This window comes from Prionailurus viverrinus, chromosome B4 (genome assembly GCF_022837055.1).
Source record: "Prionailurus viverrinus isolate Anna chromosome B4, UM_Priviv_1.0, whole genome shotgun sequence".
NCBI lineage: Eukaryota > Metazoa > Chordata > Mammalia > Carnivora > Felidae > Prionailurus > Prionailurus viverrinus.
The window spans coordinates 95,410,968-95,418,506 of NC_062567.1; the positions used below are offsets into that span (position 1 = coordinate 95,410,968).

Genomic DNA, 7,539 nt, shown 5'->3' on the forward strand with positions numbered 1-7,539 from the left:
TGTATTTGATGGGAAGATAATTGATCATGTTTACTGAGACATATAAAATGAACTCCTCAATCTCTTGCAGGCATGTTTGTCTCTATAATTGAGGCAACCTCCAAGCTTCCAGATACCAATCCCCAATTTTCCTTTCTTGATTTATTTAACTTTATGGTCACTTCCATCCTGACTTCCTAATTTTTTGAGGTCTATTTGTATCATATGTCCAGATCGCCATAAACTGCATGGCCAGAGCAGATTGTGAAGAGTAGCACTCTATTTTTGAAGAAATATGTAACACAGTGACTCAGAATAAAACTGATAGAACCCTAAAGTAAGAAAAATCTGTATGTCAGTTTACTCCATCAATTTCTGATGTCTTTTCTTGCTGGCACTCTGAAAATCAAGTCAGACTTGGGATTGCAATTCAGAGATCAGAAGTCAGAGGTAACAAAAACAAGAGTAGAGTGGTCCACCCACATAGTCAACCTCTCAGCAGAGAAACACTTGACTGACTTATAGGAAAAGAAAAAAAGGCAACAACAATAACAACAACAACAAACTTCTCAACAAAGTATAGTTTTGGCGAATTGCTATAAATCTTCCTCAACAAACTTCTCAACAAAGTATAGTTTTGGCAAATTGCTATAAATCTTCCTCAACAAACTTCTCAACAAAGTATAGTTTTGGCGAATTGCTATAAATCTTCCTTACGGGGGAAAAAACCAGCCTATTTTGATTGCTTGTTTTGCTGTCATTATTTTGAAAATCCCAGCCTTTAGGTCTCATTAAAAGACCTGTCAAATGGACTCAGGCCAAGAATATCAACTCAATTATGGTCTGTCTTTCAGCATAAGCTAAAGTTCCCTAATCCTCGTTCAGTAACTCGTCTTCTGGTCAGAAAGTTTCTACAGGCTCTTTGAGGTAGAAAGCCACATTACTAAATTCCTCCAAGGAACTCAGATGCTGACTTTGAAATCGCATATCGGAGAATGATCCATGACTGTCAGAAGTCCATTCTGAAGGTTAATGTTACAGGTGTTGATACCTGCTGCCACCAGTTTGCTTACTGAGTGGTTAAGGGTCTTCCATCTCTGAAGAGTCTTTTAGAGTCAAATTCTCATCCATTGTTCTGCTTTCCATTAAAGCATGAACATAACTTCCATGACTCCCATTGTCTAACTGATGGAGAAGCTGCTATAAACAAAGTTGCCTTACTTGTTCCTAATGTCACGTTTGCCTGGTCAAGTCAGTTTGATCATTCTTCCATGTAGGTGCTATAAATGTAGTTTGAGGACATAGTTACCTTGACCCAATGTCATATGAAATAAGTATAAGGCTGATCCTTTATCTGTTACCCAAATTATGTTTAGAAGAAAACTCGATCCATATCACTTTTAAGAACCTCCTATATTTAAATACCATGATTGTTTCTTTAAAACTAATTAACCAGAACACAGCAGTACTTTTTAGACAAATGGCAACAGCGATGTTTTTCTGTAGAAAGTTAAGCCTCTTTTAGTATGCACTAAATAATCAAGTGCCACTGTGGTTACTCTGATTGAAAAACAGCAACCAAACCCTGTAACATCCATTTTAATGACACTTGCTGGGATTGTGAGTTATCTGTGTCACTTTCCCCTTCTTTCAGAAATATGTTATGGAAGGACAGATACATTTCTGCAGTTTGACCACTGGTTATATGAATACACACACAACAGAAGCTAGTTTTCAACTACACTCCCCCCCCACCGCCACTAAACCCCCCACGCCCAGTTCTCTCCTGAGAATTGTATCTTGAAGTTGTTTAGTTGAAAACTTAAATGATAAAGGGACTGGAAATGGTATTTAGAATTCTGTAAGGGTATAAGAAATTGAGGGCAGGCCCCTGAGAATAGTCTGTGGTGACATACGAACACAATTATGGTCTCAAACTGACCGCTGAGAATCCATGAACCAAGGAGGAAGGCTGTAAAAAGAGTTGGTGCCCTTTTGCTGAGAGAGCCTTGGTTCCTCTGCTGCATTTCACAGACAGCTCAATAGAACAAAGAAAGACAAACATGCACACTGAATGTGTAACCAGTTCAGAGGAAGAAAGGTTAATTAATAGCAGAGATGGTAAGGTTACACTGAAATCCAAGAATAAGACCTTCTTAAGGACACCACTGAAAAGCAGAGCATGAAAGGATCATAAAGGGCAACGGGCACACATAGAGGAGAAAAAGTTAGATTTTGTTACGTCGCACAGTCTAAATTTTTAAAGAGCTCCTAAGATGTGACCACGAAAATGTACAAATATATCTTGAACCCCAGGGTTCACGGCTTCTCTATATGATTGTATTAGAGAATTAGAAATGAAAACTTTCTGTTAAAACGTAATTTTATCAGCTGCTTCCTGTTCAATGGTTTTGAATATTTGTGGCTAATATCATTATTTTTCTTTTCTGAACTGTCAGTATAAAGTGTGTTTACTTATCTATTATCACATTACTATTTTCTTATCTATTCATCTGAGGCATTTAACTAAACACAGTTAAATTAAACATAGTTTAATTTATTTTAATATTGTGATCCATAGCTATTTATTTTATTTGTAGTTTTCTTCTACTGAGAAGTTGTGGTATTTTATGATGAAAATCTACTGACACTCTTCTTTGGGAGTTCTTACATTCCTTTTAAACTCAGAAAAACTCAGAAAATTCCCCTGCCCTGAATATTTTATACTATCTTCATAATATAAACATATATTACATATATTACAAACACATCAGATAAATATGTATCTTTCTAACAGCTGGACTAGTAGAGTTAGAACCTTATTATGATATAATTAGAAAAATCATCTTAAATTTGTTTATGTTTATTTCTGTCTTACTTTGAAAATAGATTTTATTTTTAAGACAGTCTATTCACATCCTCAGATTTTCTTATGAAACAAGTGCAAAGAGATAGAGGAAAATGATAGAGGAAACAATATTGCCTATTTTAGTAAGAATGTTCAAAAAGTACCTATCGAGTAACATATTAATAATATAGTAGAATTCTTGAGGGCAATAATTTCTTCAAAGCCATTATAAAGCACTGCATCTTTTAAAATTATGCATGTAACAAAAATAACAGAAAGAAACATGGCATCTTCACTGCTAAGCAACAACCTAAGAATAGGAAATTGTCAAAATGATATTTTTTTCTATATAACATATACATGAAATGTGTACAGCGAAATCCCCTAAAATAGCTATAATGTATAATATGTAAATATTATAGGTGGAAATTATTTTAGAATAATAGGGGACTCTATTCCAATTTCTCTTGTTATTGTTGTTATTGTCCAAGGTTTACTGAAGATATTACCGCACAGCTGAAAGATTCAAACGACTCCATGGAGGGTTTTGAAATTCATCCCAACTGGAGGCTGAGTGACCTGCAGTTTGGACAGAATGGCAAAGCCCGAGGGTTTCAACATTTCCTTAGTGTCAGGATCTACTTCAGTGATCTCCTGATCCAGGGCCGAGACCTCAGGACCATAATTCTCTCTCCTTTCCCGCTCCTCCTCCTGCAGTTTGACTGAGATACCTCTCACGGGGCCTCTCTGCAACGGCCTCATCAGGCGTGTGACACAGCCTGCGCCCTTGCTGAGAAGCTTCTGGCCGGGTGGAAATAATGGCGATCTCCTCACACGTGTGCTCGCTGGCGCGGCAGTTACTGCCCGGGAGTGTGCAGTACCTCTCTCTCAGTGATGACCGGGCCACCTTCTTCGCAGTTTTAGAGCAAACGCAGCCATGTTGGCAGGGCCTCGTAAAAGGAAAGTGGTTACGAGGGGTTTGGAATAGAGGTAAATTACTGAAATGTTTTAAAAGCCACAAAAGGGTCAGCACAAGCATGTTTCACTTCATACAGATACTGGAGTAGGATGTGGTATGTTTGGACAAGAACAGAGCTGTTCCGATGTAACCGTTCTTGGCGTTCTTACATGATTCTCTTCTTAATAATTGTGAAAGAAACACTTTAATTAAAAGAGTAACATGTGTGACAGCAAAAATATTATTTGAGAACTAAATCAAGGCTTTGGATTGAACCATGCTGACTGACTAAATAGTCATTAAATCATCAATAAGAATTCTAAATATACTACAACATAAAATAATGATAATGATAAAAATATCCAGCATGCAGCAAGCACTGCACTGAGAATTTGAGATACACTTATGTCACTTAATCCCCACAAAAAAAGACTATAAAGAAACTACCAACAATACCTCCCATACCTTTTTATTTAGATTTTTTTGTTGTTTGGAATAAAAAATGTTAAATATACAGATATAATAATATGGGAAAATCAGTGTATGGATCTAATTCTGTCTGACTTTACTATCATGTACAGGTATATATCACTTCTAAAAACATTTTAAGTTTTCTTTTTCACACAAGTGGTAAGTTATATTTTTAAAAAGTAACAAAATAATCGCATAATTAAGGAGAGTAGTACCTGTGTGAGGGAGGAGGCAAGAATGGGGTACAGGGAGACACACAGAGTTAATATTATCTGCAGTCTTCTTCTTAAGTTTGATGGTAGTTTCATGGGTGTTTGTTCTATACTTACTGCCAAAATGTGACAATTATTATTTACATATGTATATGTACACACACACACATTTATTATTTACACACACACACACACACACACACATATATATATATATATATATATATATATATATATAAAATAATAAAACCATTTCCAAAGTAGCTACAAAGTTTTCTTAATTTAAAAAGCCATTTGGGGTGCCCAGGTGGCTCAGTTGGTTAAAAGTGTTCGACTTCAGCTCAGGTCATGATCTCACAGTTCATGAGTTCAAGCTCCACATCGGGCACTGTGCTGACAGCTGGGAGCCTGGAGCCTGTTTCGGATTCTGTGTCTCCCTCTCTCTCTGCCCCTCCTCCTCTTGCACTCTGTCTGTCTCTCTCAAAAATAAAATAAACATTAAAAAGTAAATAAATAAAAATAAAAATCCATTTAGATAATATAAAGGATATTATCTTTATATTGGGCCAACTGGGCCCACCTAGAACTTTGTGTTCAAAATTCTATATAGAGAGAGAGCAAATGAGATAAATAATATTCTTTTCAGAAAGCTGGCTTAGTCAGGATTATTCATGACCTTATTGGAATATATCATGTCATGATGAACAAACCCCATAGAAAGTGTATGATTTAATACATAACAGTTTTTATTCTTACTTTACACAATGCAAAAAATGCTTTGCCTATAACATCTTACTTTCTCTATGAGAATTTAGTTTTAAAATATTTATTGAATTGACAGAAAACACAACTAATGCTCCCTTCACTAGCTTTCAAATGGATTATTTTGTCATGCAAGCACACAGACACACGCATGCACACACACACTCATAAATGACAGCACTGTCTAAACAAAGGACAAAAGGAGATACTGGTGTAGAAGGGAAATGTAATTGATATATTACATCATAGTGGACTTACTCCATAACTCTTGCTAACTAGTTCTGGAGACAAATATAGTATGTAGTGAAATATACAACATTGGTCTTATAGGAAAACCCTTTTCTAAATGAAATACTCACATAAACATTCAAGTATGATAAAATATTTAGCTCTTTATCTTCAATATCTTTTAGTGACCTTTCAAAGCTCATGACTATAAATTTTATTATATTAAATATAAATGTACATTAGAGGATAATTTCTAGAAAACAAAAATTCCTTACATTAGCTAGATTCATCTCAGATATTTATGTCTGTAATTTTAAACATAAAGCACACTGATTTTTTTAGAGATCCTAAATTAAACTCATTGGTAATTACTTAAATGTGAAGTGAAGCAAACAATTTATAAATATAACTTTACTAAGGAAGTTGAAATTCCCTACTAGATAAATAAGAACTTTACAAGTTATTTTCTATGCACATCCTAGCATAATTATGAAATGCTACATGTATTCATATTAAAATAAATTTTCAGAAGGTCTTCAAGAAAACAGAATAATTTAACAGTATATTGTGATTTTATGTTTATTACCATTAATTCCTTGCTACATTTATGATGCTGAAGGAAAGCAAAATTGTAATCTCAATAAAAGTACTGAACTCTGAATATCAGCTTTAGATTTATGTGCTAATTGAAAAACAGAATCCCCCTTTCCATGGTTTGCACTTTCTACTGACATGTGTCACAGGCAGGGTTTTCACAGACAACTCAGAGAACATTTAGTCAGTGATTGAAAATTTCACGTTTCATGTACTTGCATCTTGAGAATTTTCAGATTCTGAGATAGAAGCCCCTTCATAATGTTTGATAATATCTCTAAAAATACTTATGTTATAAAATCATTAATCATCTGCATGTAATGAAATCTTTTACTTTCTTTTATCTTCTTTGTATCAGGAAATTTTGTGGCCCATAATTTCTAAATTTCTAAGTAATCAATATATGTATTCAGCTTTAACTGCCAGTTTTCCATTTTCAGTTTGCTCTTTCAAACTTACAAAACAGAGGTTTACACATGTCTGTAATTGCAATGAAAATGTGTGTACTTTTTTTTCTCTAAGATTTTTTTTATCTTCATTTTACACCTCTTTTTACACCTCATTAAGTAAAGCCGACTTTTCCCATAGAATCTCACTGTTGGATGGTATCCACAAGCTATATTTACTATCTAAATTTAATTTTAAGTTAATTAAAATTAAATGGAAGTTAAAATTTTCTTCAGTGCACTAGGCACATTTTAAGTGCTCAAAAAGAACACACAACTTGTGGATACCATATTGGAAAGAACAGAAACATTTCACAGGTATGTTAAAACAACAAAAACAGGGAAAGATGCTAATAAATGTATATATATGTATATGTATGTGTGTGAGCATGTGCGTGTGCGTGTGTGTGTCTGTGTGTGTGTGTGTGTGTGTGTTTCTTTTGGATTCTTCTGAGGGAATTAGGATTCTGTGTATCTCTTGAAATTTTGAGATTATGCCAGCAGGAGTAAAGTAATGTCAATGTCTAGAAAGGTTGGAATTGTCATAATTAACCAAAGGCACCCATGGGGAGATTAGAGAAACAAGAGTCCTTGAAGAACCACAGACCTTTAAGTGCCTAAGTACCAAGATGCTTCAGTCCCTGTCATTCAAGTGAATTAAGTATATTCAAAAGATTTGAATGGGCATAGGGAAATAAAGGGGAATTTTTTAAAACAATTCTTTTTTTTTAAGTTTATTTATTTTGAGAGAGAGACAGAGAGAGAGAGAGACAGAGAGAGAGAGAGAGAGAGAGAGAGAGAGAGAGAATGAGCAGGGAAGGGGCAGAGAGAGAGAGGAAGAGAGAGAATCCCAAGCAGGCTCCCTACTGTCAGCACAGAGCCCAATGCGGGGATCGAACCCACAAATTGCGAGATCATGACCTGAGGAAACCAAGAGTCCGACACTTAACCAACTGAACCACACAGGTGCTCCGGGGAATTTATTTTTTAATACATATTGGTTTTATATTCTGCTTGACAACTTTCTCCATTGGCCACTAA

At 35.1% G+C, this 7,539-nt stretch overlaps 1 pseudogene; it reads right to left on the reverse strand.

The window, feature by feature from the left end:
- Positions 1-3,324: 3,324 nt before the first annotated feature.
- Positions 3,325-3,866, reverse strand: LOC125170656 (40S ribosomal protein S17-like; annotated as a pseudogene).
- Positions 3,867-7,539: the final 3,673 nt, after the last annotated feature.